The sequence below is a fragment of the Euphorbia lathyris genome, chromosome 3 (assembly GCF_963576675.1).
Source record: "Euphorbia lathyris chromosome 3, ddEupLath1.1, whole genome shotgun sequence".
Lineage (NCBI taxonomy): Eukaryota > Viridiplantae > Streptophyta > Magnoliopsida > Malpighiales > Euphorbiaceae > Euphorbia > Euphorbia lathyris.
This window is the reverse complement of record NC_088912.1, coordinates 25931060-25951717: the sequence shown is the minus strand read 5'-3', so window position 1 is coordinate 25951717 and position 20658 is coordinate 25931060.

Genomic DNA, 20658 nt, shown 5'->3' with positions numbered 1-20658 from the left:
AAGGTCCTTATCTTTTACCAATATTAACCATGTGGTCCTTTTATCTATTTTTTTTATATTTTTAACCGAACATATTTAGCTTTTAGGACAACCACAATACAATATAAGTTGACTATGTTACTTTGTTATTTTATATATGTCTATTTATGCTAAAATATAACAGTTACAAGTCTAAAAAAAATAGACAAAATGATCAAAGGGTCAATATTAGCAAAAGATAGACCTTAAAATGTGTTTTTCAAAATAAGAGGACTAAACAGTATGTTAGGTAAAAAGTAGAGACTAATAAATTATTTACCCTTTTTTCGCTTGTCAGTTTTCAGCTTAATTCATTTTTTCATGTTTTTTTCGTTCTCTACATTTTTTTTTCCGTTTTCACTTTCTCTGTTCCTTTTCTCTTTTCTCTTTTTCTGTTTTTATGTTTTCTTCTCTTTTTTCTCTAAATGATATTAATGAAAAAATGGGATATGATATGTATTTAAATAAAATTGATTGGATTATTTAATCTTGCTATCGGATGAAAATGGTCATTGAATTCGTGGTTAATAACCAATTTAAACCAAAACCAATCCAAATCAACTCTATGGAGTATTTATGGATTAGATTGGTTATTTACAATCAATCCATGGATTCTTTCCTTTATTGGATTGGATTGGTTTTTTTTATCCAATAAATGAACACCCCTACTCGTCGCACACAGGGCCGATCCTAACCTTTCGTAGGCCCGGGACGAGATAATAAATTTGGGCCCCTTCATACATAAATTTTAAAGTTTCTTTCTTAAAAGTTGAAGGTTAGAACTTAGATGAAATAGAGGTTGTCGAACATCCCAACTAGGTTGGCACCCCCCTAACGAACTCCCCTACACCTAAGTCTGGTTTTATTAATAGGCAATGAAAAAGAACAAAACATTTAAGCATATAACTTCAAAATGTGCTAAACAAAATCAAAATTGTTCTAAATCACTAAAGGTATCTCTTTATACTGAGATTCTTCATTTTCTAACTTTTTTCCAACCATTAAAGATCATCTCTAATTACCCACAAAACAAAATATGTAAATAATCAAATGATCCACATTAGTTGCACCTTCCCCACTTTGACTTTCATGATAATCTTTCTTTTTAATTATGAATTTATCAATAGCTCATTGTTGCGATTTTACTAAAGCATCTAATCGTTTTCTCCTATTTCTTTTTTCACTTTCAGAAAAATGTATTTTAGGAGGCATATTATAATTTATAAATAATAACAACAACAAATACGAATAAAAGTTAATAATCACTTAATCAATCAAAATATAAAAGGAGTTATAACACCTGGATTATGCCCACTTTAATCAATCTTCATTTAGATTAGGATAAATTCCAAAAACAACCTCTGTGATTTCATGTTGTTCAAAAGAAACCCCTGTGGTTTGTTTTTATAAAAAAAAAGGACCGTGGTTTACGCCGTTACCCGAAAAACGGAAAAGGACTTAACACCGTTAAAAAGCTGACGTGGCACATGGGTAAAGTTGGAAAAATCGAATTTTTTTATTTTTATTTTTTATTTTTCCTCTCTCTCTCCTCCTTCTTCCTCCTCCTTCTTCTTCTTCTTCTTCTTCTTCCTCTCTCTCTTCTCTTCTTCTTTCATTCTTCTTCTTCCCCCTTCCTCCTACTTTCTTTTCTTCTTTTTCCTCCTCTCTTCTTCTTTTTCTTCTATTTTTTTTTAAATTCTGATGAAACATTTCCAGAAATTCTGGAAATTTGCAGATTTCTGGAAATTCCAGAAATATGGAAATTTCCAGATCCAAACGTCCCACAATGTTTGCGTCCCACAATTTCTGCAGCAATTCATCAAATCAAAATTTACAAACAAATCATAGCCCCAATTAATTAAACCGGGGAACCAAAATGCTCAAACCAAAATCGCAATCTAGAGCAGGAAAAGCATGGTAATCTCGAGAGAATTATCAAATTGATTAGAAATCGTTCTACTACTCTTCAATTAAGAAAACCACAACACGGTACCATTGAATTTGAACACCAAGAGTGCGGCACTGCTCGAAATGGACAAGTCATGATGCGGTGGATGGTAGTTAGTGTTGAAACACCTTTTCATATAATTTTGATTTGACAAAATTGTTTAAGTATAATTAAAATACATATTCTAAACACACTAAGTTTAAATGCTTTGATTTATTCTACTAATGTGTTTGTTCAATGTTGAGTTAAAACTGTTATAAGACATAAGGTTTGGAAGGCCCAAGCCCAATACGGAAGCCAAGACCCAAGTCAAACAACTCAGTACACTCGGCCTGCGTATGTCAAGACGTTGCCGTTTTGAATAAAGCGCAACTCAGCAAACGGAAGGATCTAGAAGACCTTCGGGAACAACTTCAAGATGAAGCTGCTGAGTAGTCTCGACAAAGCGTACAAGACAGCAGCTGGCAAAGGAAAACTTCCAGACAAAGTGTTTCCTCTTTTGGTAAAGTTCAGACAACACAGTATGCTGTCCAGTTGACCTTACCATAAAAGGAGAGACCATCTGCTGAGCTGACCGAGGACAGAAGATACACGATTGTGATTGGCCGAGAGCTCTGAGCAAGTCAGGATGACAACGACATATAGCCGTTTCCCTCCAACGGTTATTTTGAAATTCGAAATGATCGACGCCCAGACGTCTCTATAAATAGTGCCATCACAAGCTTCTCAACACACAGAACTTGATCAAGCAGTTACGCTGACCAAATTTCTACACAAGTTCTGCAAGCAAGAAGCAAAGAAAATCTTACACTACAATTTCTTATATCTGTGTAAAAGTCTAGAGTGATTGTCAAATCGTCTAAAGTGTCTTAGCAAATCTTTGTATTAGGACAAAACACTTATCATTTCTAGATATAGAAAGGAGAGGCTGAGTACTCGGTTTTAAGTACTCAGCAAGAGAATAGGATTGAGTAGAAGTATAGAGGAAGGTACTCTTGTCATACTCAATTGCTGATATTGTAAAAGGTTTGAGGCTCTACCTTTAAAGAGCTCAGTAGAGTATTTGAAATCTCGGAACGTGTTCCGGGGACAGGACGTAGGCTTAGAAGAAGCCGAACTTGGATAAATCTGCTGAGTGAAGTATTTCTTACCTTAACTCCTTATTTATATTGCTTGCTTTAAATAATCAAAACTGACCAAGTAAAGAGGTCAAGTTGAGTTGTGCGCGTTGAACGTATGAGCTCAGGAATAGACTCTAAGTGCTATCTCCTGACTCAAGCTAAGAAACTGACCTAGTCACTAGTTGACTAAGCCAGTATCTTGCTGTTTACTCAGCGCTGCTGTTGAATCTGTTTTCTTTAGAAAAAGAAGTCTGCCCTAATAGAGAAAAGGTTTAAATAGTTCCTAACCCCCCTTTGGAACTATACTTGCTACCTTATAAGGGACCAACAAGTGGTATCAGAGCTTAAAAGCTCACTACTAAAGGTTTAACAACCTTGAGCTGATCCCTACCATGGGCGAAAACAGCACTCGGTTTCTCCCTGGAAACCAAACAACTCAGATACTTCCTAAGGGGTTGTCCATTACTAGGCCTCCCCTATTCTTCGGGTCAAACTATACCTTCTGGAAGAATAGGATGAAGAATTTCATTCAGGCTACAAACATGAGTGCCTGGCTATCTATAGTCCAAGGCCCATTTGTACCTGTCGAAGTTGTGGCTGGCCAAACAGTTGTAAAAGCTTAGGCCAAATGGACAGAGGATGATCTAAAGAAGCTCCAAAACTATGCTTCGGTTATCAATATGCTTCACTGTGCGCTCGATGTTGCAGAATATAACAAAATCTCAGGTTGTGAGTCGGTGCAAGAGATCTGGAAAAAGCTGGAAGTCACCTACGAGGGAACAAACAAAGTAAAAGAATCCAAGGTGAATCAGCAGATGAGACTGTACGAGCTGTTTGAGATGAACAATGATGAGGGCATTTCAGACATGAACGCAAGGTTCACCAACATTATTAATGAGCTCAAGAGACTTGGAAAAATCTTCATTGAGGAAGAACAAGTCAAAAAGATACTCAGGAGTCTTCCTAAAGATTGGCAAGCAAAGAAGACAGCAGTTGAGGAAGCTCAGGATTTAACCACCTACAAATATGACGAACTCATCGGTTCATTGCTGACCCATGAGATATCCATGAAAAACTTTGAGGTGAAGGAAAAATCTGAAGACAAGAAGCAGAAGTCACTTGTCATGAAAGCTGACTCCACTGACGGGAGCTCAACTGATGATGAGGAGATGGCTATGTTTACAAGGAAGATGAAAAGGCTATTCCGGAAGAATGACAAATATTCTAAAAAGCCTTATAAAAAATTTGATAAGTATAAAGCTGACTCAAGCGACAGTAAATACAAAAAGGATAACTCAAAGCCCATTACATGCTCTGAATGCCATCAGACTGGCCATATAAAGTCAAGATGTCCTACTCTGAGGAAAGACAAGAAGAGCGACAAAAAGGCAATGGTGGCTACATGGAGTGATAGTGATGAATCTTCATCAACAGAAACTGAGGCCACCGAGTCAGCGAAGATATGCTTCATGGCTGACGAACTTGCTGAGCCGTGCGTCTCTGAGCATGCTGACCCATCCATCGTATCAGATGATGAAGAGCAATCAAATGAGGTAATTTCTCTTCCCCGGCTCAGAAACGATATGGTTAATGCCCTGAGTGATCTCTATACACTTGTTAAGAAGTGTAATAAGAAAGTTAGAGCACTCAGCAGGCGCTGTGACGAAGTGGAAGAGGTCAAACTCAGTGACCTCAAATTCCTTCTTCAGGACAATTCAACTCTGCATGATAATATGAAAATCATACATGAGTCTGTCTCTGAAGTCCAATCAGTTTCAAAGAAACTGAGGAAGGACGTCATAACCATCCAGAACCAACTAAAGGTTCCAAATAAAAATAACATTCCTCTGAGAACTCAGTACCAAGGTACTCAGCAGAGACGAAATCCCCAGTGAAAAGTCCAGTGTGACTTTTGTGGGAAGTTAGGACACACCACTAAGGTGTGCTGGCACGCTCAGCACTGGGGTGTTGACAAGTCAATAAAAAATCCTAAACAGAAGGTCAGTTGTGACTTCTGTGGAAAGAATGGTCATACTGCCCATGTATGTCGACATAAAATAAAATATGATGCTATACCTGTTGCACCTAACAAGTCAGGACCCAAAAAGAATTGGGTACCTAAAAGTAACTAGCTACAATGCAGGTAAGCCTGAGATGTGCCGAGAAGTCAAAGATGTGGTATATTGACAGCACATGCTCAAGGCATATGATGGGTGATGAAACTCAGTTCATCACGTTTGAGCGTAAACGAGGAGGGAGCGTAAGTTTTGGAGACAACAAGAAGGGTAAGATAGTTGGGTCAGGAACCATCGGAGGTAATCCCACTATTGAATATGTCTCCCTAGTCAGCGGACTCAAATATAACTTACTCAGCGTAGCTCAGCTATGTGACAATGGGAGAAAAGTTATATTTGATGCTACTGGATGTAAAATATACGAGGGTAAAACAAATGAGTTAATTTTAACTGCCCCTCGGATAGATAATGTCTTTATGCTAGATTTAGAGAAAAAAATTTCAAAAACTGTGTGCTTAGTATCAAAGGAAGAAAATTCCTGGCTATGGCACAGGAGACTTGGTCATGTAAGCATGGACCTCCTGGCCAAACTAGCAAGAAAGTAATTGGTTGAAGGACTGCTTGAACTTAAATTTCAAAAAGATCAATTATGCCACGCTTGCTAAGCTGGAAAACAAACCAAACAATCTTTTCATAGCAAAAATATTGTCTCAACTAAGCATCCGTTATAATTACTACACTTGGATCTCTTTGGTCCAGTCCAGCCGCTGAGTCTGGGTGGAAGAAGATTTTCCTTGGTCATTGTAGATGACTTCTCTCGGTACACATGGGTTATCTTGCTGACCAGCAAGGATGAGACCTTTGAGACATTTTCAAATTTGGTTAGAAAAATTGAAAATGAAAAAGACCTAAAATTAGCTCACATCCGTAGCGATAACGGTGGAGAATTCAAGAACCAAAAGTTTGTTGAATTCTGTGAAGCCAGCGGCATTGACCATAATTTTTCTGCTCCTAGAACACCTCAGCAAAATGGGGTTGTAGAAAGGAAGAACAGAACTCTGGTTGAAATAGCCAGGACAATGCTGGATGAGCATAGGCTTCCAAAGTATTTTTGGGGAGAAGCTGTTAACACAGCGTGTTATATTCTTAATAGGGCTCTAGTTAGACCTATACTCAAGAAAACCCCCTATGAACTTTGGAAAGGATGAAAGCCCAATATTGGATACTTTCGTGCCTTTGGCTGTAGATGTTTTATTTTAAATACCAAAGATAGCTTAGCAAAGTTTGATTCAAAAGCTGATGAGGCTATCTTTTTGGGCTACTCAACAAACAGCAAAGCATATAGAGTTTTTAATAAGCGAACTCAAGTTTTAGAAGAGTCAATACATGTAGAGTTCGATGAAACTGACCCTGCAGGTAGATACCAGCCACTGACTGAAGATGATCCACACTCAGTAACCATTGCTGACCTAGAACCAGCTACTGAGTCATTCACGAAAAGGCTGACCAAGAGTAAGAGTGAACCTAAGATTACTTTTACTGACCCATCTACTTCTGCAGAGATTGTTGAAACATAGACAGCACAAGACACAAATCTACCCAAAGAGATAAGGATCCCAAGAGGGCACTCAGAAAGTGCAATCCTTGATTCTGCTGAGAATACCCTGATGACGAGAAATCAACTCAGGAAATACCTCAGCAATGCCGCCTTCGTCTCAGTACAAGAACCGAAGAATTTTGCTGAAGCTGAGTACGATGAATTCTGGATGATCGATATGCAAGAGGAGCTCGATCAATTTAGAAGAAACGACGTATGGGAGTTAGTGCCTCATCCAAAGAGTCAAAAGACCATCGGAACAAGATGGGTCTTCAGGAACAAGATGGATGAACAAGGAAACTTAGTCAGGAACAAGGCAAGGCTTGTAGCTCAGGGCTACAGTTAGCAAGAAGGTATTGACTACGGTGAGACCTTTTCCCCAGTGGCAAGGCTAGAGGCAATTAGAATTCTATGTGCATATGCATCTTACATGAATTTTAAATTATTCCAAATGGGTGTCAAAAGTGCATTTCTTAATGGAGTTATAAACGAGGAGGTTTATGTAAATCAACCTCTAGGTTTTGAGGACCCAAAATTCCCAAACCATGTTTATAAACTCAAAAAGGCTCTGTACGGCCTCAAGCAAGCACCATGTGCTTGGTATGAGAGGCTGACTAGTTTCCTGCTGACTAGAAATTACGTCAGGGGCAAAGCTGATACAACCTTATTCATTAAGAAAAAGGGTAAAGATACCCTGCTGGCCCAAATTTATGTTGATGATATAATATTTGGTGCAACTAAGGAATCAATGTGCAAGGATTTTAGCCAACAAATGCAGACTGAGTTTGAAATGTCCATGATGGGAGAACTCAACTTCTTCCTCGGTCTTCAAATTAAACAAGGAAAGAATGGCATCTTCATCAGTCAAGCCAAATATGCCAAGGAGATATTAAAAAAGTATGACTTGGAGAATTGCAAGCCAATATCCACTCCTATGGGTACTGACACTGTCCTCTATGCTGATGAGAATGGTAAGTCGGTAGACATCAAATTATATCGAGGTATGATAGGCTCTCTACTTTACTTAACAGCCAGTAGACCGGATATTCAGTTTTCAGTATGCTATTGTGCTAGATATCAATCTAACCCTAAGAAATCTCATTACATTGCTGTAAAAAGAATCCTTAGATATTTGCAAAGCTCAGTGAACGCAGGTTTATAGTATCCAAATACTCATGATTTTACACTCATCGGATACACTGACGCTGACTATGGACGAGATAAGCTGGAACGAAAAAGCACCTCTGGAGGATGCCATTTCTTAGGAAGCTGTCTTGTATCCTGGTTCAGCAAAAAGCAGGCGTTAGTAGCCCTGTCTACCACTGAAGCTGAGTACATTGCTGCTGGTCATTGTGTTGCTCAAGTCCTATGGATTAAGCAACAGCTTGAAGACTATGGTGTTCAAACGAAGACAATTGAAATCAAATGTGACAACAAAAGTGCAATTGATCTTTCCAAGAACCCGATTCAACACAGCAGAATGAAGCATGTCAGCATCAGACATCACTTCATTAGAGACCATGTACTCAAGGGTGAGATCAAGCTGACCTTTGTCCCAACGGACGAACAGCTTGCGGATATCTTCACGAAGCCAATCCTGACTTAGTGAGGGAATTCTACCACAACCTCAAAGTCGCGAGTGACACCACCGACTACCTTTGCACTGAGGTAAAGGGAAAAACTATCTTCATCAACCCTCTGTACATAGGAAATCTTCTTCAGCTGAAAACTGAGGGAGCAAGGCTGAGAAAATCGGGAGATCAGGACAAGACTAACTATGTACACATCTTTTGCAAACCTGATGGCTACTCAGGAGAAGTCTCAGCTTCTTCAATGGGTCAGCACCAGAAGATGGCTCACTACCTGCTGAGTTATTTTATTTACCCGAAGATCAACTGCACTACATCAGCAACAAACTTTGAACAGTGCTTTATATGGCACATGCTGACGTACACCCCCATCAACATGCCGGTCTTCTTAGTTGCTGGGTTCCTACGCAGCACGGGTACGCTGAGGCTTGGGTCTCTCATAACTAGGATTCTCATTGACCACAAGATTGACCTCGAAGGTGAAGAATCTTACCGAGGATCTGAGATAACAGCTGCCTCGCTGAGGGCACTCAAGTTTGGACAGCCTTTGAAGAAAGGTAAAACTGCTGCTGCTGCTGCTGATGCTGGCCAAGCTGAGGAAACTGCTGAGCCAAAGAAAGGGCGCAGGACTAAGGCCCCAGCTTCTCGCAAGAGGAAAACTGTTGAGACTCCTTCTACAAATGTTGAGTCTCCAGCAAAGAAGCAGAAGTCAGCTGAGAAATGAACCAGGCAAGGTGAGCCTGGAACTGAGGAAGCTGCTGAGCTACCTCAGAAGAAGCAGAAAACTTCTACTTTAACTCCTCTGGACGCCATAACGACCGACTTTGTTGTACCGGGTGATTCTCACTTCACCCAGTGTCAAGGTACAGCTGCTGAGTCTGAGGAACCTGAGGTCCAACTAGATGATCATTTCATCTCTCAAGTTGAGGAAGAACTTGATGGAGAAAGTACCGAGGAGGAAGAGGAAGACGAAGAAGCCAGCGGTCAGGATGATGCTGAGGATTCAGAAGAAACTGCCAGCGAAAATGAAGCTGAGGATGCCGATACTGGGGTAGCTGCTGGTAATGAGCATGACACTGAGCTTGCCGCTAGAGTTGAGCAAGTTCTTGACCAACACACTGTTGATCAAGCTGAACAGAAGGCTGACCAGACTCATACTGAGCAAAAGGAATCTTCTCCTAATCACTCAGAAGAACCTGCTCATACTGCCACTCCACCATGCAGAAGGCGAAAGCTGGTTAAGGCCAGTGAGAAGATGGTCAGTGAACATCTCGTGCAACCACCGAATATTCCTGAACTTGTCCTCTCCAAGACAACTAAGGACCCTTCTACTGTCAAACTCACCTTCTTCAAACGGCAATCCACTTCCACTGCCTCCGCTGTTAGAAAAACAAGCCTCTGTTTCTTCTCAGCAGGAACATGCCGACCCTCACACTTCTGCAACATCAACCAGTCAGGTTGAACCGTCTACTGTTCATGCTGTTTCCTCAAGCATGGTGCTGACTCCCCATCCTTCTGCCGTCAGCACAGACAGTATTCGGATTATAACTTCCACAACTTAACTCTCTGCCGATCAATCAACATTTCCTCCAACTCAAGTGCAAATTGAGCAAACTCTTCCAGTCACTGACCAGGGTACTCCTTCCACTCCACTTCCTTCTGGTCATACTGATGTCCATCTTGATGCCACTGAGTCCGGTAAGAAGATCATCGACTCAGTGCAATCCTTGATCAGAGATCTTCAACATTCCACTCCTCCTCCTGCTGGTTCTTCTATTCTCGAGACTACCCAGCTCTCTCAGGTCACTCAGCTTCTCAATAAAGTTAAGGGACTTAAAGACCTGTTGAACGTCGTCTTATCTTTCCAAGCCCAGCAAGCTAAGAAGGATTCCATTGCCAAGTTGGCAGAGATACAGCTGACAACAGTTCAACATCTGAACTCTCTCCATCACCAAGTCCAGAAGTTGTCCGCTGTAAACACTGACTACGCCACTTCCTCTGAACTCAAAATGCTTTTTGCTCAGCTTCATACTGAGCAACTGAAGACCAACGAGCAAATGGTGTCATACAGTCAGTGCTCAGTAGAGCAAATCGGTGAGGCTATAAGACTGCTTAATCTAAATAAGCAAGAGATGGATACTGACGCGTTGAAGAGAATGAATTGCTGTCCCTCGCACAACAATCTTTCAACCACATCCGTCATAACAATATCCAACATCATCATTATGACTCGGCTCTCTTGAAGACATTCCACCAAATCTTTGCTGGCCTCTTTGAAGCTCTTATCTGGCAAGCCAAAGCTCAAGCTTTCAGTGTAAATATGCTTAGTGCTGCTGATCTCCGAATCCCAGAAGAGGTCTCAGCTGATGGTGTTGCCATTTTTTATAGTGTTAATAAGAGCGCTGAGAAGCTAAAGGAGCTTTCTCAGGAACTGACTCGCGCTGTCTTAATCGATGCATTCAAGCTCCCCGAAGTTGACAAAACGGGGGAGAAAGCGCAAGCAGCTAGAGCTCAGCATGAGCGACGTCAGTATGAGCGAAGTCAGTCATCACAACACAAGAAAAAGAAATAGATAGGCTAGCTCAGTATACAGTTGAAATCTTTTGTTGCCTTATCTTTTTATGTGTTGCTGTGTAATGAATGACTTCCATCAATATATCATATCCTTATCTTCACCATCTTCAAATCTTAAGTTATGATATATATTGCTAAATACTGAGTTATTAAGTATCTTCAATTGAATCAGCCATGTTTAACACTTGTAAAATTATTTGACTAAATCAAATGCTGATAACATGTTTGACATTCACATATATGCTTATAAAACATTGTTTATTAAGAACTCATTGAACAACTAATTACTCAGCGCACTCGATACGACTAAACCTTCCGCTTTACACTGACTAAATAAAATATGTTGAAATAGCTGACCTATACTTGAAAACTGATCTTAGACTTACTCATTTAAACCTTTAAATGTTTTAAGTTAAACTAAGTCAGTAGCTCAACCCTTACGGGGGAGTTTGCTAAAATATACTAGGTCAACTATCATGGGGGAGCTCATACTGAGTTCCTTGCTGAATAGTTTTGCCAGCATCAAAATGGGGGAGTTTGTTGAAACACCTTTTCACATAATTTTGATTTGACAAAATTGTTTAAGTATAATTAAAATACATATTCTAAACACACTAAGTTTAAATACTTTGATTTATTCTACTAATGTGTTTGTTCAATGTTGAGTTAAAACTGTTATAAGACATAAGGTATGGAAGGCCCAAGCCCAATACGGAAGCCAAGGCCCAAGTCAAACAACTCAGTACACTCGGCCCGCGTATGTCAAGACGTTGCCGTTTTGAATAAAGTGCAACTCAGCAAACGGAAGGATCTAGAAGACCTTCGGGAACAACTTCAAGATGAAGCTGCTGAGTAGTCTCGACAAAGCGTACAAGACAGCAGCTGGCAAAGGAAAACTTCCAGACAAAGTGTTTCATCTTTTGGTAAAGTTCAGACGACACAGTATGTTGTCCAGTTGACTTTACCATAAAAGGAGAGACCATCTGCTGAGCTGGCCGAGGACAGAAGATACACGATTGTGATTGGTCGAGAGCTCTGAGCAAGTCAGGATGACAACGACATATAGCCGTTTCCTTCTAATGGTTATTTCGAAATTCGAAATGACCGACGCCCAGACGTCTCTATAAATAGTGCCATCACAAGCTTCTCAACACACAGAACTTGATCAAGCAGTTACGCTGACCAAATTTCTACACAAGTTTTGCAAGCAAGAAGCAAAGCAAATCTTACACTACAATTTCTTATATCTGTGTAAAAGTCTAGAGTGATTGTCAAATCGTCTAAAGTGTCTTAGCAAATCTTTGTATTAGGACAAAACACTTATCGTTTCTAGAGATAGAAAGGAGAGGCTGAGTACTCGGTTTTAAGTACTCAGCAAGAGAATAGGATTGAGTAGAAGTATAGAGGAAGGTACTCTTGTCATACTCAATTGCTGATATTGTAAAAGGTTTGAGGCTCTACCTTTAAAGAGCTCAGTAGAGTATTTGAAATCTCGGAACGTGTTCCGGGGACAGGACGTAGGCTTAGAAGAAGCCGAACCTGGATAAATCTGCTGAGTGAAGTATTTCTTACCTTAACTCCTTATTTATATTGCTTGCTTTAAATAATCAAAACTGACCAAGTAAAGAGGTCAAGTTGAGTTGTGCGCGTTGAACGTCTGAGCTCAGGAATAGACTCTAAGTGCTATCTCCTGACTCAAGCTAAGAAACTGACCTAGTCACTAGTTGACTAAGCCAGTATCTTGCTGTTTACTCAGCGCTGCTGTTGAATCTGTTTTCTTTAGAAAAAGAAGTCTGTCCTAATAGAGAAAAAGTTTAAATAGTTCCTAACCCCCCTTGGAACTATACTTGCTACCTTATAAGGGACCAACAGTTAGGATGTTATTCACTGTAAGAATTCAGGACACTCTCGACGTTGTTGATGGAAAATCGCCGGTGACTGAGAGGATAAGACAGGTTAGGAAAACGTGATGGAAAATCACCGGCGACTTGTGGGTCGTTTGGTTTCTGGAAATTTTCAGGACACTCTCGACGTTGTTGGTGGAAAATCGGCGGTGTCTGAGAGGAGAAGACATGTTAGGAAAACGCGATGGAAAATCGCCGGCGACTTGTGGGTCGTTTGGTTTCTGGAAATTTTCAGAAATTATGGAATCCGAATTTGAAAAAAATAGAAGAAGAAGAAGAAGAAGAAAATAAAAAAAATTCAGAATTTCCAATTTTACCCCTCTATTTTAACACTGTTAAGTCATTTTCCGTTTTTCGGGTAACGGCGTAAACCACGGTCCGTTTTTTTATAAAAACAAACCACAAGGGTTTTTTTTTAACAACATGAAACCACAGAGGTTGTTTTTGGAATTTACCCTTTAGATTATGCACACTTAATCAATCTCTAATTAGAGTATAATATGTAATTGTAAATGAAGAGTGAGTAACTAAATGAAGAGTAAAGCTTAGGATTTGAATTAAATTGAAATATTTGAGGAAATATGAAAAACTTGGGATGATGTGATAATGGTAACCTGCTAGGCACTAAATATAAATTATGATTCCTATTAAAAATATAAAATTTCTATGAACCTGTTAATACCGTATGATCTTCATATTTAATGAATAGATATTGTAGCAAATATGAAGATCATTCATACCATAATCCAATTAAAAATATAAAATTGCTACGAACCTAACATGATATAGGACACAAATAAACAATTGCACACCTGATTTCTATCAAATTAGTAATTGCAAAAAAAAAACCAAATTAGTAATTGATGTATGTTAAGAGATTTCTTACCAAGTAGCAATAAAAATAGACCCAAATCACAGCACATGGTGTTTGTATTCACTCGCTTTCTTTTTGGATCTATGCTGACCCCTTCCTCCATGTAATTAGCCGGATACTGATATGGTATAGACGCTCCCTCCCGAACATCGTATAGTTTACGGCTTGTCCCAGAACCCCCGTCTGATTCTCCTGTGTCTACCTCAATATCGATGTACACATCATCAAAGTCATCCGATGGTTTCCGGATCCATGCCTTACTTAACTGAGAGCTAGGTTTCCTCAAAGGGGCTCTTAAGTTGCTACTGAATCTCCTCTCCACTGTAATTTCTAGATTATCAAAAAGGGGCTCTTAAAGCATCTAATCGTTTCTCCTATTTCTTTTTTCACTTTCAGAAAAATGTATTTTAGGAGGCATATTATAATTTATAAATAATAACAACAACAAATACGAATAAAAGTTAATAACCACTTAATCAATCAAAATATAAAAGGAGTTATACCACCTGGATTATGCCCACTTTAATCAATCTTTATTTAGATTAGGGTAAATTCCAAAAACAACCCCTGTGATTTCATGTTGTTCAAGAAATCCATGTGGTTTGTTTTTACAAAAAAAAAAGGACCGTGGTTTACGCTGTTACCCGAAAAACGGAAAAGGACTTAACACCGTTAAAAAAGCTGACGTGGCACATGGGTAAAGTTGGAAAATCGATTTTTTTTATTTTTTATTTTTTATTTTTCCTCTCTCTCTCCTCCTTCTTCTTCTTCTTCCTTCTTCTTCTTCTTCTTCCTCTCTCTCTCTCTCTTCTCTTCTTCTTCTTCCTCTCTCTCTCTTCTCTTCTTCTTCCATTCTTCTTCTTCCCCTTTCCTCCTACTTTCTTTTCTTCTTTTTCCTCCTCTCTTCTTCTTCTTCTTCTATTTTTTTTAAATTCTGATGAAACATTTCCAGAAATTCTGGAAATTTCTAGATTTCTGGAAATTCTAGAAATATGGAAATTTCCAGAATTTCTGGAAATTTCCAAACGTCCCACAATGTTTGCGTCCCACAATTTCTGCAGCAATTCATCAAATCAAAATTTACAAACAAACCATAGTCCCAATTAATTAAACCGGGAAACCAAAATGCTCAAACCAAAATCGCAATCTAGAGCAGGAAAAGCATGGTAATCTCGAGAGAATTATCAAATTGATTAGAAATCGTTCTACTACTCTTCAATTAAGAAAACCACAACACGGTACCGTTGAATTTGAACACCAAGAGTGCGGCACTGCTCGAAATGGACAAGTCATGATGCGGTGGATGGTAGTTAGGATGCTATTCACTGTAAGAATTCAGGACACTCTCGACGTTGTTGATGAAAAATCGCCGGTGACTGAGAGGGTAAGACAGGTTAGGAAAACGCGATGGAAAATCGCCGGCGACTTGTGGGTCGTTTGGTTTCTGGAAATTTTCAGTACACTCTCGACGTTGTTGGTGGAAAATCGCCGGTGACTGAGAGGAGAAGACATGTTAGGAAAACGCGATGGAAAATCGCCGGCGACTTGTGGGTCGTTTGGTTTCTGGAAATTTTCAGAAATTATGGAATCCGAATTTGAAAAAAATAGAACAAGAAGAAGAAAATAAAAAAAAAATTCAGAATTTCCAATTTTACCCCTCTATTTTAACACTGTTAAGTCATTTTCCGTTTTTCGGGTAACGGCGTAAACCACGGTCTTTTTTTTTTTTGTAAAAACAAACCACAAGGGTTTTTTTTAACAACATGAAACCACAGAGGTTGTTTTTGGAATTTACCCTTTAGATTATGCACACTTTAATCAATCTCTAATTAGAGTATAATATGTAATTGTAAATGAAGAGTGAGTAACTAAATGAAGAGTAAAGCTTAGGATTTGAATTAAATTGAAATATTTGAGGAAATATGAAAAATTTAGGATGATGTGATAATGGTAACCTACTAGGCACTAAATATAAATTATGATTCCTATTAAAAATATAAAATTTCTATGAACCTGTTAATACCGTATGATGTTCATATTTAATGAATAGATATTCTAGCAAATATGAAGATCATTCATACCATAATCCAATTAAAAATATAAAATTGCTATGAACCTAACATGGTATAAGACGCAAATAAACAATTGCACACCTGATTTCTATCAAATTAGTAATTGCAAAAAAAACCCCCAAATTAGTAATTGATGTACGTTAAGAGATTTCTTACCAAGTAGCAATAAAAATAGACCCAAATCACAGCAGCATAAGAACATAAAAATTCAAAAAAAAAAAAGTTAGGTTAGGAGATTTCTTACCAATAAAAAAAACCAAAATCATAGCACTAAGACAAAGAACACAAACAAGCAGGGAATGAGGAAGAAAAACGAAGAGGAGAGCCTGAGAAAAACAGCTCGAAGTCGGAAAAGAAAGATGAAGAAAATAGAGAGAAAGCGCAGACGGTAGAAGAAAGAAACCTAAAAAAAGAACGATAAATTTCTAATAAACCCCTGCTGCTCTCATTATATATATATATATATATATATATATATATATATATATATATATATATATATATATATATATATATACTATGTGAAAAATATTTTTTTGGGCCCCTTAAATTTTTGGGCCCTGGGCAGGCACCCCATAAAACAGGCCTCAGGACCAGCCCTGGTCGCACACCATTTAAGTGGATGCTCTTCCAAGTAAAGTTTTATGTATACATTAAGATTTGAACATAGAATGAGAAATAGTTAGTTAAACCAATTAAGGTTGGGTTGAGTGGTTAAGAATCTCAAGTCGTTTAACCTAGATCTTGAGTTCGAGTCCTAGGGTACGCAGAAAGCTTTAATTGGGAGAGCATCCACCTAAAAATTGTCTGATGAGTCTCAAACCGAGAAATCAGATAAATTATAATAAAAAACAGTTAGTTAAATGTAAAATGAATTTAAACTTAATTTTTTTTATAATTTCTTTTTTTATGAGTTGTAACCATAAATAATTATTTCAACCATGATAGTTATTTAACTCTCTATTTAATTATTTAATTATTAAAATAAATAAAATTATAGAAAAAGAAACAAAGAAGAAAAGAAAAATAATGAATAAAAAATACATATGGTTATACCAAAGATCAAAGCGGGTTGATTCTTGAAATCTTTTAAGGAAGTTGTCTTCGTCTCTAACCTCCATTGGTGTTATATGGACGGCTGTCTTATTGAAACCGATGCAGATCTTAATCAACATGTCTTCAGATCTTATTACGGCCTCGTTCTTGATGATTGTAATAGGTTGATTCATTCGTTTAATGATGTTAGCATCATGTTTGCTAGTCGTTTTGCGAATAGAGTTGCCCATGAATTTGCAAGGGCATCCTACTCTATGTCACGACTGCTGAAGTGCCATATTAATCCTCCTGATTTTATTGTTCAAGACTTGTATTCTGATTCTATTTAATACATGGTCTTTTCTTTTTTTAAAAAAATATATCTCCAAGATTAATGCGCTCTCTAAAAGTAACTAGTTGCATACTTGCCTTAATATTTTTATATTAATTATTTTAAATAATATTTTTTATAGTAATAATAATTATTATGTTTTATATTAATATATTACGGGTTTGTCAGTTCTTGGGCCACGGGTGCTCACCCCGCCCAAGTTCTGTCTCGTCCCAATTTCTATCAAAAAAAAATTATTATGTTTTATATAATTCTTTCTAAGTAATTAATCATAAACTTTTATTTTTATTATTGATCACGATTGTAATAAAAAGTGCAAATAAATTTTATATTGTTAAGATTGAAACAAATTGTTAACATTATCAAAATAAAAACCTCAAGAATCTTGACGTAGTTATAGAGCATTTAAAATCAAAATCGTAGTTATTACTGTAATGTTAACTTGTGAAATAAGTTGATTAATTATAGGAGAAAATTTTTAACAAATTAAAGGAGATACAAACATTAAAATGTCAGTTTACAAAATACTATAGCAGTTCCATTTTTTGTTGAATTGTTAAAAGAGTTGAACTTGACCCTGTTCATATTATAGGGAATGAGTAAATGATGATGGTGGGGATGTATTCGTTATGTCGGGAGACATGGGTGCACTTGACAAAGCTAGTGTTGCACAAGCTCTTATAGTCTTCATAAGGGGATAAATCGAAGCACGTTAGTTGGAAGAATCCAAAGTTTAATAGTTTAGGGAACCTATCAGACAAGCCCCTAGAGTGGAGGCACCGCTACCTGAAGGTGTCAACTATTGATCTTGCCTTTCCTTTTTCGATGAACTATAACCACAAACCTACTTGCCCTAGTACATTATCGGTTGATAAGGATTTGACCCCAAAGGAAGTTGAGATGGTTGATTGGTTGTGGAGGGTTTTCAAATCTGAAAAGAGAGACATTGAGGTTCTAATCTAGAACTTCCTATAAAATGGTTGGTTCATTTATTCAAAAAGGCGGACGACCTGCCTAGAAGGGTGGAATTTAGGCGAAATTAAGAAATGACTAGTCGGTCGAGGTTTGGCGGGATGGTGCTTAGCTATATTAGAGTCCATAAAAGTGAAAGTGGCAAAACATCAAGGTTGCTCTGGTAGCAGTGGTGTCTTTATTGCTCTTTTTACTAGAGGCTTTTTATTTATATTGTATGTACAATGGAGATTGCACTAACCACTTCATATTCAATTGATTTGGATCAATTTGAGTTTGATTATGGATTGTTGAAATCAAGTGAGGTGTATAGGGTAAAAGTGGCTCTTTTATATCATGATTTTGATCAGTTCTCCTCATCAAACCAAGTTGTGGCTAGAATAATTAGGGTATCCATATCGAGTCCAAATAATAGTATCGGGTTAGAGTTTGTGAACTGATGTGCCCCGAGCTGATGCTCAAAGACTCACTAAGGGATAAGTATACCCCGTCGTTATCAAGTAATAAATCTGGAAAGTCCATGTATCAAATCCACGGGATTTATACCGCAACTACCAAACTACTTAGTTTCTAATGTTATTTAGGTGGTGGAAATTGAATTGGGTTTTTGTTTCTGAATTATTCTACTCCTAAGGTGATCTTAAACCAAGCAATCAATCTAATAACAAAGCGGAAGAATACAATAATACAAAACTCAAGCTAATTAACCAATTGGATTAAAGACCTAATTTGATGTTTTGCATATAGATAAGGCAATTAAAGCTACTTATCCTTCTAGAGTCCCTAGTACGTGATTTCGTTGTTACAGGCCGTATAGACTCGCAATATAAACCTAGTTTATAGTTGGACTTTTGAATGATTTAATTCAATTAAGTAAAGCATAAACAGACAGACAAGAAACTCAATTGGAAATCAAATTGAAACTTATATTAAAGATGAAGAACAAAGTATAATGAATACAACCAGCTCAAAATTCATAGAAAAGATCTAAAGTAAACAGACACTAAAGAGGATAAAAATCCATTTTTAAAACGTGTCGACCGAAGCAATTGTCTTTCTGAGACTAGAGGATGGAGCTTGAGAATCCTTGAAGCTAGAGACGGAAGGAACGTTGGTGCTTCAATGGAAGATGAAGGAATTGGGGATGAATTCTCGATATGGGGAAGAATGATTACAAAAGCAAAATATGATGATTACAATTGAAAGATGACCTATTTATAGGCTGAAAATAGACCCTACAACTCAAAGTTAAGGTATCATTTGAATTAGGAAACATGAAATTTGAAATCCTCGTATGTCATTAGTGAGAATTAGTCTTTTTAGACTAATTCCCAGTTCCAGCTCGTCGAGCCGGGCCCTTTTAGGGCTGGCATCACCAAACCTAATGGACAACTCGCCAAGATGGCTTGTCCAACTCATCGAGCTGACCCCTAGGGGCCTTGATAACTGGCAATGAATTCTCCACCAGATTCCTTCCCTGTGGGGGGCGTCGTTGGGTTCAATGGGGGGAAGCTCCAATGCCAAAGTCAGTATAAGGATAACGAATAAACTGTATTGACAAAGTAGGGTTTAGAGCGAGAATGTGTGTACCTCAATAGCTTGGGATGTAAGCTATTTATAGTCGTGAAGTCGTAACTCCTAGTAACTAAAAAGTCTCCATTAATGCCTCATTAATGGCGGTTACGGATCTCCTTTAAGCATGGCCGTTAGCTCATTAACGGACCATTAACTGCCTTTATTGGGAATCGGCTCAACCGTTCGGTGGACGGATCAAGGCATGATGGCGGGTCTCCCGTAGGTTTGACTACGGATGACGTGTGGTGGAATATAGGTGATTCACCATGTGGATGTCTTACTTGATACGCCACTACTTCCTAGACCACTCGAATGCGCTGCCGTTTTGGTAAATATCCTCTTTGATCCAGTGGATAATATCCGGATGTTATCAGAAGCCCCCCTAAGTTCCGTTAAAGTCCTTTAGGGCTTTTGCACTTCATTTGCACGCCGCCATGATGAATCGCATTTATTGTTGTTCTGTTCCAGGCCATTCACCGAAGGACATGTGTCCTAGGCGCGCTGATCGAGGTAAGTGGCAATTCCTTCTTCAACCTCTCTCTTTCTTTTTCCGCTCCATTTGCTATTCTCTTTCTATTTCGTTCGAGTTTCTTCAGAGCTTTTTCTGGCATCAAGAATCTCCAAAGCTTCCAATTCTCATGTAAGTGAATCTTCTCGTCTTGTTTTCTAGGTTTTTTATGAGTTCTTCTTTTGGGTCTACCATCGAACTCTTTAATCTGACCACTTCCTCTGAAACTTTAATTAGCTGGACCACTTCTTCCGAGAGTTCTAATTCTTCTGAAAGTACGCCTAGCTATGATTTTATCGAGTTGTGTAACATGGTGAGGGAGAGTAGGAATCGTCGAACTCGTTTAGTTAGGACTCGGAATTTTCCCACCGCCGTGACTCATATTGCTCCGGCGATAGTTTCTAGGAGATTTTCCGGAATGGAGGCTTCTTCTTCGACTGCGGTTAGGAAAAAGATGCCTCGGACAGAGTCTACTCCGTCTCGTATGAGCGCTGCGGATCTAGC